The 14,532-nt window shown below is 43.4% G+C and overlaps 1 protein-coding gene across 1 annotated transcript in view; it reads right to left on the reverse strand.

Annotated features, from left to right (window-relative positions):
* The window catches only part of TANC1 (tetratricopeptide repeat, ankyrin repeat and coiled-coil containing 1), a 239,857-nt gene extending 236,762 nt beyond the window's left edge, over positions 1-3,095 (reverse strand). Inside the window, exon 1 of the mRNA XM_019457149.2 lies at positions 2,988-3,095. The gene's annotated coding sequence lies outside the window, so the exon portion shown is untranslated. The remainder of the gene's footprint in view (positions 1-2,987) is intronic.
* Between the last annotated feature and the right edge of the window lie 11,437 nt (positions 3,096-14,532).

Consider the following 14,532-nt stretch of genomic DNA (forward strand, 5'->3'; position numbering starts at 1 on the left):
TCCCCAGCAACACACACACACACACACACACACACACACACACATCCTCTGCTTCATTTTGTCTTTGTAAACTTGACGCCTATAACAAGTTAAAAAAACTTTCCATCAGAAAGATAAAAATAAAGCCATTTCTCTTACTGTGAGGCTCACAGACAACTTTCACCCCAACCTAGACAAAACCTTTACACTTGGGTTAGAAATGGCTAGAAGAAACATTGACATAACATTATAACCTCCAGCTAAGCTGACAGGCATCATTATAATATGGATTATAGGGGCGCCTGGGTGGCTCAGTCGGTTAAGCGTCCGACTTCGGCTCAGGTCACGATCTCGCGGTCAGGGAGTTCGAGCCCCGCGTCGGGCTCTGGGCTGATGGCTCAGAGCCTGGAGCCTGCTTCCGATTCTGTGTCTCCCTCTCTCTCTGACCCTCCCCCGTTCATGCTCTATCTCTCTCTGTCTCAAAAATAAATAAACTTAAAAAAAAAATTATAATATGGATTATAGTTATACCAGGCCAGAGATACTGGTTTTAATGTTCCCTGGGAGATAAAGAATTAATCAGCAACTCTGAAGGGGCTGTTGCCTAAAAAAGGACAATTTAATGGAGACAATTTCATTGTCTTTAAAATTGTGCCCTCAATCACCCAGTATCAAAAACCCACTATGGCACCAAATAAATTGAGTGTGGTGAAAGAGACAAAATGTTCTTTTTTCTACAGGCTCTTATGGGAAGCAGAAAAGGGCTGACTATGAATCAGTTATGCTTTAGTTCCACGATGGACATAAATTATGATGATTTGGGCGTTCTGGTGGTTAAACCAGGAAAGCAGGAAAAACAGTGCTTCCAAGTCCCAGCAAAAGTTAACTTTGTGGCATCACAGCTGAAAGCCAGGGTCATGAAAAAGTAACCTTACATTTATTTCTGGACTTTCCTGCCCCACTAAAATGGATGACACTATTTCCCATCCCTTATTGTCAAATCACAACATTCCGGAAGCCTGGACCAAGTTCACTTGGCAGGTAACAGGAGCAAGGCTAGGAGGAAGTCCTGAAGGATGTCAGATACCACATTTCCTTTACTGCTGCATACTTTTCATCTCAGTACCACCAGGATATATTTACCATGAGTTCTGACTAACACCCACCAAACATTCTGGCTGACAAACTCTGCAGAAGCTGGCATTGTCTCAGGAAGGTCCCTCCTGAGATCCTTAAGTAGATTAGATGAGTAAAACATTCAGACTACTACTATAATGACCATCTCTCAGTCACTCATAAATTCTCTCATTCCCAGCAATCAAGAAGCAGCTGTTAAAATCCAGGAATCTTCCTAGCAGCAGATCTAAAATACCTCCAAGCTGGCCAGTGGAGCTTCACAACTGCTGCTTCTCCTTCCCCTCCCCCATCCGGGAGTGCCAGCCTGGCAGGAATAAAGATGACCCAGGAAGGAAAAAACAAACAAACAAACAAACAGCCAGAGTAACGGATCTGGTGAAAGCAGAGATGCAGACTCCCCTCATTTTCACTACAGAGAAATACTAACTTTCTGTACCAACTAACCAGGTTTCCCCTTTCCTCTCCCATCCCCACCCCCTCCAAACACATCAACTTCTGCAGTCTGGTGGTCTGGTATTTCCAGAGTTAGTGAACTCAGCAGTCCTAAACCCTTTCTCAAAGATTCTGAACAAGGCACTTCCTTTCCGTGCCAGAGTTCGAGGCCCATCCACGGTTACATTCAGCTTGCCTTTACCTTGCAACCTGCCCAGACGGCGCTGCTCCTAGGGTCAAGTTCAAGATGAAGGTGCCCTTCCACCTCCCCTAGTTGACTCTAGCGGGGACAGCGCGACCGTTACGAGTCACCGGAGGCACAATGATCTAGGGCTGTCAAGAGTGGGCTGGAGGGGAAGACTGTGGCCGAGCCCAGCGTCCTCTCAACTCCTGGCCACGGCGCGGTATTTCTACCCGGGCACCGCCGCATTTCTTCCCCGAGCCTTACACAATAAGTCAAGTAAGTTTTGAGACTACCGATCCTTAGACCTTTCTGTCTGCAAATACGCCACACAATGCCTAGGGCTTCCTTCCTCGCCAGCCGTTCCGGAAAGCTGCCGCGCCAAAGCGGGGAGCCCCCCAAACTCCCAGCGCTGAGCGCCCGCACCCCCAAAGTCTTCCAGTAAGACGCGAGCCTTGCCGTAAGTCCCCCCAAAAGTGACCACTCTCCACTATCCAAGAACCGGGGGATTCACAATCCTGATACAATCATCGTCTTTTTCAGCTCCCCCTCAATGTCTAATCTTACCCTCCCCCCCACACACACACACAAAAAAGAACGTAGATATGCTAATCGCGGTGTTTTGGAAAGGAAGCAATGGACTTTTAGCCCAGACTGGGGCAATACCACAGCACCCCCCCACACACACACACACTCCGCTCTCCGGCTTAAGTTCACCCGGCAACTTCGCGACCCGCGCTCCCCTACACTCCGGGGGGCGCCCTGGACCCCGAGGTGCCAGGCGCGCTTCTCCTCCGCCTCCCCTGCCCCAGGTACCAGGCGCAGCCCAAGCCCTTGCCAAGCCCGCGGGCTACAGAGGAGGCGGGAAAGGGGGCGAGGAGGCGCGCCGGGCGGGGGTGGTCCCGAAACTAGCGTGCTGCCGCGCGTTCCCGCTTGCCCCCGCACCTCAGTCCTGCCGGGGACTACTCGGTCCGGCACGGAGGGGACCGCGAAGGGAAGGCGCCGACTTTCCCGAGCCGGCAGGACCAAGGCCCGGGGCGCCCAACATGTCCAAGCCTATCCCCGGAAAGCTCCCGGGTGTGCCCAGCCAGAGAGGGGGTGGGGAAGAGAGGCTCCAGAAACTTTCCCACATGCTTTTCAACTCTCCCCATCTCCCTCTCCTCCTCCGCGGGACCCTCTTCTCCCCTCAGCACCGCAGCAGCTGGCGGTGCCCGGGACGCATGGAGTCCGGCGGCGGCGCCAGGGCGGCGGGAGTTACCTGCCGGGAAAGTTTCCAGCTCCTCGGCGCGGTTCCCTACCCCAGGGCCGGGCCTCGGGGCGCGGCCAGCTCGGCGGTCCGCGGTTGCCTCTCCTCCGGCTCCCGACGCGGCCAATGCTCCCGCAGCTGCCACAGCGAAGGCTGCGTTCTGGCCCGTCCCCCCGCCTCGCGCGGCCCACACCCGGGCCTCATTGGCAGCGCGAATCCCCGCCCTTGCGCGTGTTCCCGAAGGCACCTTCCTCTCGCGCGCCCGCCCGGGCCGCGCCTCCCGCGCCCCTCCCCGCCCCGGGCTGCGGCGGCTCCCGGGACCCGCTGGGGCGCAGCGCGCGAACTTTCCGCCGGGCGCGGGCGCAGCGCCTTCCGCCCCACCTCTCCGGGTCCGGTCTCCAGCGCCCCGCCAGGGGGCTAGTCTCCTGAGGCTGCGCCTGGGGCCCTCTGGGCCTGGATCAAGATGAGTAGTCGTTTTCAACTTCTTTAAAATCAGTGACAAGGCGTCCCCCTCCTTGCTGCGTTTTGAAAACAGTCGAAGACGACATATGGGAGCAATTAACTAAGTGAAGTTTTGGTGGATGCTTCACGGTGACTTTTGTGGCTTTCTTGAATTCTCTCTGCCTCACTTAATACACACACTCAAACACTCGCTTTTTGGGGCAAGAATGAGCTAGGGAAGATGGAAGGTGTAAAGAGCATATCCCCTGCTGTCTTTTTCTTCCCCAAAAGCGAACTAGGGACGTTCAGGGACTGGTGATTGCCCGGGGGTCTCCAGGGCCCGGTGTCGTCAGCCTCCTCCTACCGCTGCTATATCCAAGGAGGGCCAACATCATGTTTCTGTCGGTGGGAGGAGGGAGGTCGGGAAGGAGGAGAAACAAAGATGTTATTATTGTTTCGGTTGGTAGCAGTAAATTAAATTCCCGAGTTCCCAAAATGTTTTGTTATTTCCCAGCAGAGTGAAAGCCAGGATAGGGCCTACGGATTCTGGGGTCCTGGGTTCAGCCAGCACCCCGCAGGAATCTGAGGCAGTCAATTCAAGCCAGGCGCGCGGGGGGGGAGGGGGGGCACATCTCAGCCCACTCCACACCCCAAGCCCTTTGGACCAGCCTTGGTCACAGAAAGATCAACTAGGACTGCTGCTGCCTTGTGTGTCCTGCGGAAACTGCACAAGTCACCCCAACTGTGTGTCTGGAGCTATGAATACAGAAGTTGCTATAAATGGGTTTATTGGCAACCCCTAACCTTGCTGTGGCAAACCGGCCTTTAAAGACAACTGTGTTTTAAGCAAGTTCCCCATAAAAATTTCAACCTCATGCAGAGCTTCCCAATATAAAGATACCTCTAGAGATGGGTGTCCATATTTAGAGTTCTTATGAACAGGGACAGGAAGCAAAATGCCAGACAATCTTCCTACATAAATAAAAGACAACTGAAATTGGCTGGATTTTTCACCCTAACTTTCAAAGGCCTGATTATTACTGTCCTGATATTTGAGCAGTAAACATATCAGCAGCCTTGAGGTCTTCCTCAAAGAAATCAGGATCTGAATATTTACGATAAAATGTTAACTTATTAAATCAGAAATTTATTGACTTATTTCTTCCCTCTGAAATGTCTCATCGCTGAAAAATATGGTAATATGCTTTATTTAATTTCTCTTGAAATGAAATGCATAAAAGTTACCAATCTTTCAACAACAGATGAAAAGGCAGACAGCCACCTTAGAAATAAAAGACTGACACAAAAGAAAAAAACTCCATAGTAGTTTAAGTAATCTGAAATACTGAGATATAAAAGAAGCAATCCTAGGGAAACACACTGGTACAGTTCCCTGCCTCAGACAACGGGTGAAATGTATAATGGATGAAATTTACAATTTGTATCAGGTTCTTCTGTCTTTGGCTCTTTTAAGCTATATTCTCCAAGTTTTTGATGAAATTGCTTAATTAAATTGGGCTTTAAAGACAATGAAATTTATTTTCCCCCCTCTATCCCCAAAGCTCCCTAAGTAGCAACTAGAAAATCACATAAAGTAAATACGTTAATTATCAGCATCATCTTTAAATTATTTTCAGTTGAAAAATTTTCGTCTCTATAGTTTCAGAAGTCGCAGTCACTAAAGAAGTAACTTCATCACTGCCTAGTTAGGAGTGTTTAACATTCTAAACAGGCATACAGCTAGCAATCTGAGATTTGTACACAGAAGGGCCCTGTCTCCCCTTCTTCCTGTAGTGTTTATATAATCCAAACTACATATGTTATTATGCACAACCTGATCTCCAGCTTTGAACAGCTAACATTACATACAGTATGTCATACTAAGAACATCAAAGCTGTCTTAAGCTGTGAGTGAAAATGGTACATTTTCTAGAAGACGAGCCCCCAAACACCTAGTAATCACAATTCATGGGAGGGGATGAAGGGGGGGGGCATTAAGTCTGTAAGAGAAAGACTTAAAACATTTTCTAAGAATCTAAAAGTGCGAAGTATTAGTTGAAACACACGTTCAAAAAATGAATTTCGATGCTTTTTAAATCTCTGCCTTTCCCTTAAAAAAATAAAAGATATTTTTAGTTAGTTGTTAGGTGATTGCTTTTATTTTTAGGGGTGGGGAGTGAGCAAGAATCACCTCTTGCTTTCCTTATGGTATTTCTGCTCATCCCATTGAATTTTAAAAGCTCACTCACTACATTTCTATGGATTCCAGCTGAAAAAAATAATTAAAAGACAATATAGATCACATTAGTGTTGTATGTTTGAACATATTCACCAAACATACATACAATATGTTGGATTCCGTTTTAAAATTTTCTGTCAGTTTGCCAGCAATGTAGCTTTTCTCAGCAGAGTGAAAGAAAACAGCAAATAATAAACTGGCTATTTTAATGTACAATTTACTGCCCAGGGCAATAGGCTGAGGAAGGCGTGAGAAAAGAATGTGTCTCATGAGTGTTAGTATGCTTTTTTCCCCTTGCTCAGATTCTTAAGTACTTCTATTTTAAATCAAGCCTAAGTTAGGATCAGAGCCAGTGTTTATTATGGTATGCCTAGTATAGAATACATAGTGAGAAGTGAAATGTTTAAAACAGTGTAGTAATTAAATACAAAAACTGAGAAGGGACCAAAAAAAAAAAAAAATTAAGGCCAGGTAGGAAATCCAGACTCCAAATAATTCAGCCCACAAACGCTTTTTCGCCTATCTTGGAGTGTCTTTTCAAGTTTACATAATTCATTCTCCTTTGGTCCATTCATTCTTCCTTTCCCTTTTAACATTTTCGGAGGAAAAGCATTTTTAAGGGCATGGGGAATACTGAAATAAATTGGGTTATAGTTAGAAATCTGCTGGGAAAAGCAATTAAATTACATACCCTACACAGTTCCTGGGTATGTAACAATTCATGGTCACACACTTGTATCAACACCATGGTCAGAGGTAGGCTAACAGCAGACATTCATCCTAGGATGTCAAAAACTGCAGTTGTATACAGTTAGCCAGGCAGTCAAAGTAAAAGTCATCTAATGGAACATATAACCCCCTCTGTAGATCTAGCACATGCCCTGCCAATATTGTAAAAGCTCATCCAATAGGGGCGAAGCAGTGAATTATTTAAACTGATAAGGAATCCACAGAGGGAAGAAAATAGGGAAATAGATTCAGGGGGTCACATTTCCCTATAATAATAATGGAGTAACTAAAATCCCGGGAGAATTTTTTTTAAGATGGTACGCCATCTGATTAACATTTTAAACATAGGTTTAGTTCAGTCTTCTGATGGTGAAATGGTCTATAGGGGGAAATAGAAATTTTCCATGTTTAGGAAGGCTGAGGTAATGCAATCAGGTAGTAATCCCTCCAATAAATGTTGTTGAGTCTGGTTAAGATGGCTTAAAAAGAAATGTGCTGTTAACTTTAAGTATAACAAATGCATTTTAAGATTCTCTACCTCGGAGGGGCGCCTGGGTGGCTCACTCACTTAAGCGTCCGACTTCAACTCAGGTCATGATCTCAAAGTTCATGGGTTCAAGCCCCGCGTGGGGCTCCTGTGCTAACAGTCAGAGCTTAGAGCCAGCTTTGGATCTGTATCCCTCTCTCTCTCTCTCAAAAATAAATAAACATTAAAGAATTTTTTTTTTAAATATTCTCCACCTTGGGAGTGGTACTTTCCCTCTTCTCAGCAAGTTGTATAAAAGGCACTGACATTAGAGTTATAAAATCTAGATCCCAGTGCTGACTTTGGCAGTTACTGTTTGTGATTCCTGGCAATTCGTTTAGTCCTTTTAAGTCTCTGGCCTCTCATCTATGAAATAAGGAGGATAGAATCTGTGCCTCACAGGTTTGTGGTGAAGATTAAACGAAATATGGTAAAAAGCACTTAATGAATTAGAAAATGCTCTACAGAAAGTAACTTTTATTTAGTAGACAATAAGCTATGCTTTTGACTGCCCCCCCCCCATTACCTGGGACCGCTTTGGTTGGAATAACAACCTAAAGTCTGATCAGAGAAGTCCAGAATGCCCACATTTGCCAAATGTGAAGAAAGAGTGCCTTAACTATGATTTAGTAGCAGATAATAACTCCAATTAAGCTCTCAGAGGCTCATCTGGGGGTAAATTGACAATTCTTTTCTCAAACAGAAGCAGTCAGGAGCCATCTACAGAGTTACATTTTTCTCCTGTGTTAGTATTAAAGAGGGAAAATTGCAGTATATATACAATATAAGAGTACCTCACTTTATGCAAAAATATATGGAAATTATTTTTTGAATTGTTTTAATGTTTATTTAGTTTTGAGAGAGAGAGAGAGACAGACAGAGCGCAAGCGGGGGAGGGGCAGAGAGAGAGGGAGACACAGGATCCGAATCAGGCTACAGGCTCTGAGCTGTCAGCACAGAGCCCAATGCAGGGCACAAACCCACAAACTGTAAGATCATGACCCGAGCTGAAGTCTGACACTTAACTGACTGAGCCGCCCAGGTGCCCCTGCAAATTCTTAATTACACAATGTTTTGATTTAAAGGAAATGTTTCCTTCAAAAAAATTCTTGCTCAGATTCTTCGCAATTACCATTACAATCTTACTTACATCATTAATTACTGAACATCCTTTCAATTCTATGAAAGAGTACTGATCAACACTAATGAAATTATGAGCTCGAACCCATATAAATATTTTCTGTAAGACCAAACACTAGTCAAAACTCCCTTGCAGGTGCATATTTATTTGAAGAAATATAAATCAGGAAATAGCACCTACCAAAAGATGTGGTTTAAGCTGGGGAAGGGGAGGGGGCATAAATATGGAGAGACTAGCCAAAATGGAAAGTTTGGTTTTATTTAAAAATCAGTTTGCTGTTTTCCCTTTGATGATCAGACAACCTACTCCAGAAACAGATGAGGAATATTGATGATGATGATGATGATTAGGATGATTAGGATGATGATGATGTTGACAATCAACTTTCTAGAACTGAGAGAGGTTTCTCCCCTAAGAGACAATACAGAATAGGCGGACTCGCCTTCCAAGACAAAATGTGCTTAAAGCAGGATTCCTGCATTTAGGAAACTTTTTTAAGCTAGTCTTGGGATTTTAATACAATAATTAGAAGCTCTATCTAAAACAGTCTATTAAAGATCTGAACATTTTAGATTTGGGGCAGAAATGTTTAAATATAAACTTTTGCTCTATCTTCCGTGTGTGTCATGTCTAAATGTTTCAGTGGCTGTGACGCGAGTCATGTCTGCCTAAGAGAAAATAGGGCACAATGTAATTATCACAAGAAATTAAACCACTGGGCTTCATTAGAGAAGTCACCTCTTACCTAGAGCATTTGCTCTAAAAACCAGCTACTTAGTAAAGATTGATTTGACTACCTAGTGAGCTGTAGCTAAAGCCTTGCTACCTTTCAGTGGATTCAAAGCTCTTACTAAGCCTCTTTTTGCTTTTACAGCTCATCTGTTGCCTCTCTTCAAGGTTTTCAGTGCCTTTGAAAAGACCTCCTGAAGGGAGAGAGATTACTGATACAATTACAATAGAAACAGGTTAAAACAAGACATCAGCAACCCAAAATAAGACCACAATCACTGAGGGTTAAAATTAGATGGTGTCCTCATCAGCTCTCCATCTTCTTTCTAATTCTTCATGCCCTCATCCTACCCCTAAGGGCCAATCAAAATGCTAGACGCCTAGGGGCACCTGGGTGGCTCAGTCGGTTGAGCGTCCGACTTCAGCTCAGGTCACTATCTTGCGGTCCGTGAGTTCGAGCCCCTCGTCGGGCTCTGCGCTGATGGCTCGGAGCCTGGAGCCTGCTTACGATTCTGTGTCTCCCTCTCTCTGCCCCTCCCCCGTTCATGCTCTATCTCTGTCTCAAAAATAAAAATAAATGTAAAAATAAAAAATTTAAAAAAAATGCTAGACGCCTAAATCTTATTGACAAAGAATTGGTACCTTCAATGGGGGAAAATATTTCTAATATTTATCTGGAAAGCTATATTTAACTTACCATTCAAGATCAGGTGGCATGTGGAGAAACTGAATCACTCATACATGACTGATGGAAATATAAAATGAAATAGCCACTCTAGAAAACTGTTGGGCAATTTCTTTCAAAAAAAAAAAATAAATAAACATGCAAATACCATATGACCCAATAATTGCACTCCTGGATATTTATCTCAGATTAACGAAAACTTGTGTGTACACAAAAACCTATACACAAATGTTCATAGCAGCTTTCTTTGTAATAGCCAAAAATGGAAATAATTCAGATGTCCTTCAACAGAGGGATGGTCAAACTGTGAAACGTCCATAGAATACTAGTCAGCAATAAAAAAGAATGAACTATTATTGATGCACACAACTTGGATGAACTTGCAGAAAATTATACTGAATAAAAGAAGCCGATTCTAAAAGGTTACAGAATGAAAGATCCATTTATATGACATTCTTGAAATAACAAAATTATAAAAATGGAGGGCAGGTTAGTGGTTGCCAGGAGACAGGATGGTGTGAAGGGCAGGGAACTATAAAAAAAAAAAAAATCAGAAGAGATCCTTGTAGATGGAAATGTTCTATTTCTTGACTGTCTCAACATCAATATATATCTTTGTGGCAGTACACGATATAGCTTTGCAAGATACTACTATTTGGGATAAACTGGGTAAAGATACAGGAGAGTTCTGCATCATTTCTTACAACTGCATATGTTATTAACAATGATCTCAAAAGAAAAAGTTTAATTTTTAAGAAATCAGATGGGAAAAAAATACTCAGGAGGTTGAAAACCAATACTTGTAAACAATAGCCATTATAAAAAGGTCCTGTGTATCATCAGTTAGAATGACAAATGTATCAAAAACAAAGAATGGTTCCAGATGTTGATTGAAACATAACCTCCAGAGGCCCTTGAAAAGAGCAATAATGCCTGTAACCAAATGGCAGAGTGGCTTAAAAGCTGATAGCTTTTTCTGCTGGAATGTGAGCTCCAAAAGGACAAGGAACATGTTGCATGATTGAGTGAATATAAATTCTGCATTTTTCCAAGTTGTCTAATGCTGTGTGAAGAACCACCCCAAACTCAGTGTCTTTGTACAATAATGATCTATGGTCTGACTGAGTTCAACCAGGCAGTTCTCAGGATCCCTCAGGCAGTTGCAGTCAGAATATAGCTCAGTGAATTCTGGCGCTTGGACTGGGAAGACCCAGAAGAGCTAGGGCTCCTTAGGCATCTATCTGTCTCTGTGGTTTCTTCACATGGTGGCCCCAGCATAGCCAAACCTCTTAACATGGCAGGGAGCTCACAGAGCAAGTTCCCAAGAGCAACAGCAGAAGCTGCATGGCCTTTTCTAAGACTCAGAAGTCACACAACCTTTAATGCTCTTGTTGAGAGTTGCCATGGTGTAAGAAAAAGGCCTTAGGGGACTCCTGGGTGTCTCAGTCCGTTAAGCGTCCAACTCTTGATTTTGGCTCAGGTCATGATTCCACGGTTCGTGCGGTGGAGCCCTGGGTCAGGCGCTGTGCTGACAGTGTGGACCCTGCTTGGGATTCTCTCTCTGCCCCCTCTCTGCTTGTGTGTGCACACACTCACATGTTCTCTCTCAAAATAAGTAAATAAACTTTAAAAAAATAAAATAAAAGGCTTTAGGCTTTAGAGACAGGCAAACCTGTACTCACATCCCAGTTCTGCTCTTTTTAGCTGTGAGCCCTTGACAAAGTAATTTAACCTCATTGCAACCCAAGGTGAAACTGTTATCTTAATAACTGGCATCAGAATTCCCCTTTAGAAGATCTTTACTGGGAAAACATTTATTGGGTCAGTAAGTGAGACCTTTGGTCCCATGTATGAGTTAAGCAGCAAGGTATCACAGACAAGGGCCAGACTGCTCTGTGACAGGGAGAGCAATTTGTGTTTGCTTCTAAGAAGAGGAGGTAAGAGGAAACTGTAAAATAGCAAAAAGTATGAAGCAATGTATATAGGAAGGACCACACCCACTCCCGCCAGAAGTGCCCTGCAATGAGGGTATGAAGGAATTTTTTGATTTTATTTTTTTTATAGAACCCCTACCCCCAGAGTGGGGCTTGAACTCACAACCCTAAGATCAAGAGTCGCATGCTCTACCAACTGAACCAGCGAGGTACCTCCCAAGGAACATTTTAAGGAGAGTGCCTATTATTAAATGTAAAGTCATGGCGATGTGTTGCTTCTGTGTGTCCTTCTGTGTCAGTCTACCCCTCTCTGCAGCTGACATAGCTGTACTCCTACTGACTGTGATTGTAACTACTTTTCTTTTTGTTGTTGTTTTTATTTAAATCCCATTTGGTTAACATACAGTGTAATATTAGTTTCAGGTGTACAATATAGTGATTCAGCAATGCCATACAACACCCGGTACTCATCATGACAAGTACACTCCTTAATCCCCATCACCTATTTCACCCGTCTCCCATCCCACCTCCCCTCTGGTAACCATCAATGGCTTCTCTACAGTTAAGAGTCTGTTTCTTGGTCTGTATCTCCCTTTCTCCCCCCGCACCCTTTGCTCATTTGTTTTGTTTCTTAAATCCCACCTATGAGTAAGATCATATGATATTTATCTTTCTCTGACTGACTTATTTCGCTTAGCATTATACTCTAGCTCTATCCATGTTGTTGCAAATGACAAGATTTCATTCTTCTTTATGGCTGAATAATAGTAACTACTTTTCAATATAATGGCACACAGCAGATAATAAATGGTAACAGGTGTTACAGTTATTGATCAAAACTTCAAATTTGCAAGTCTTTTTTTTTTTAATTTTTTAACGTTTATTTATTTTTGAGACAGAGAGAGACAAAGCATGAACGGGGGAGGGGCAGAGAGAGGGAGACACAGAATCTGAAACAGGCTCCAGGATCTGAGCTGTCAGCACAGAGCACGACGCGGGGTTTGAACTCACGGACCGCGAGATCATGACCTGAGGTGAAGTCGGCGGCTTAACCGACTGAGCCACCCAGGCGCTACTCAAATTTGCAAGTCTTAATAAAAATAATTAACTATTTCTTCATACACCAGTTAAGGCTAGGATCAGAAAAAAACTCAGCTTAAAAAGACTTAACCAATAACAGCGTTCCCCTTGACAATTCCCCTTGACAATGTAACATAACCGCCAACCTCAACTGGGCTGTGTGCTTCCTTGTTTACATCCAGTAAGAAGGAATACATATTCCTGTCCCAACATTCCAAGCAAGAGTCCTGAAATTAACCTTGATTGGACCATCTGGTCCAATGCCCTCTTCTAAACCAATATTGGTAAATGGGGCTGCAATGTGCTGACTGCCTAAGTCAACTATGGCCTATCTCTGGCATTAGAGGAGACGTTGGTTTGCCTTGAAGCATGTGGGCTACATGAAGAAAGGTAAGTTACCAAATGAATATCTGATTAGGGAGTAGCAAGCCAACAAATATCCACTGCAAGTGGCAAATATAGGTTAAAGACAAAAATCCTTTAAGTCGTGAACTAAAAGTGTCGGGCGGGGGTGGTAATAATCAAGGGGATCTTTGGTGATTAAAAAACAAGCGTGTGTGTTTTACTAAAGTTAAAAAAAACAGGTTGGGAATCACATGTATAAGAAGAAACAAAAGAAGGGGAAGAGAACAGGATAATAGATGGATCAAAAATTAAAAAAAAAAAAAAAAAAGGATTAGAAGGAAAAACACACAGATGGTCCCTGACTGATAGTTTATTTACAGTTTTTCAACTTTATAATGGTAGGAAAGTGATACACATTCCATAGAAGCTGTACTTCAAATTTTGAATTCTGATCTTTTCCCAGGTGAGTCCTATGTGGTACAATCCTCTCTCCTGACACTGGGCCATGACAGCAAGCTGCAGCTCCCAGTCAGCCACGCGATCACGGGGGTGAACCACGGATTCACTTCCCACCATTCTGTACCCATTCTGTGTTTCACGGTGTTTCACTTTCAGTACTGTATTCAATACTTTACATGAGATTTTCCACACTCTTTAGAAAAAAAAATGGGCTTTGTGTTTGATGATTTTGCCCAACTGTAAGCTAATGGAAGTGTTCTGAGCATGTTTAAGGTAGGCTAGGCTAAGTGATGCTGTTTGGTAGGTTAGGTGTATTAAATGCATTTTTAACTTAAGATATTTTCAATTTACAATGGGTTTACTAAGACGTAGCCCCTGTAAGACAAGGAACATCTGATAGACAAAGATAAATTAATTATAATAGTCTTGGCTCAATAAAAAGCTATTAGGTTTTTTTTCCCCCTTGAATGTGAATGACACAGAGGCCTAATTATCAGGTTTATTAGAGTCATCAGCAAAATGGAACAGAAAAGAACAGAACAACTTGTAATAAATCTCACCTAAAAAAGATGGGAACAAATACTAAATAAGAGATGGTTACAAGTAAAGAAGCATCTGAGACCCAATTATCTAATCACAATAGGTGTGCTCTTTTTCCCTTTTAACATGTACATACTTTGAATACTACAAACAGAATAAAGAAAAATAGTTTTAAACAACAGATATTGAAATTACGTAATATTTGTATTAGTTTCCTGTGGCCACTATAGCCAATTGCCACAATCTCTGTGGTTTAAAGCAACAGGGATTTCTCCTCTCACAATTCTGGAGGCCAATAGTCTAAAATAAGGGTGTCAGGAGAGCAGGCTTCTCCGCTCCCTCCAGAGGCTGTGGGGGAGAATCCTTCCTTACCTCTTCCAGCTTCTGACGTCCCAGCACTTCTTGGCTGTGGCCCCATAACTCCAGTTTCTGCCTCCAACTGCACACGTCCTTCTCCTCCTCTTCTGTCTGGCCCAAATCTCCCTCTGCCTTTCTTTTACAAGGACACTTGGCATTGGATTTCGGGCACCTACCCAGACAATCCAGGATGATCGAATCCCCAAATCCCTAATTTAATCACATCGACAGACCCTTTTCCCAAATAAGGTAGCATTCACAAGTTCCAGGTATGTGGGCATATCTTCTGGGGGCCACCACTCAATCCACTGTAGTATTTGTTAAAATGGAAAAATAAGCTAACAAAATTGCA

Source organism: Panthera pardus, unplaced genomic scaffold (genome assembly GCF_024362965.1).
Source record: "Panthera pardus isolate Hobbes unplaced genomic scaffold, ASM2436296v1 HiC_scaffold_10, whole genome shotgun sequence".
NCBI classification, from domain to species: Eukaryota; Metazoa; Chordata; class Mammalia; order Carnivora; family Felidae; genus Panthera; species Panthera pardus.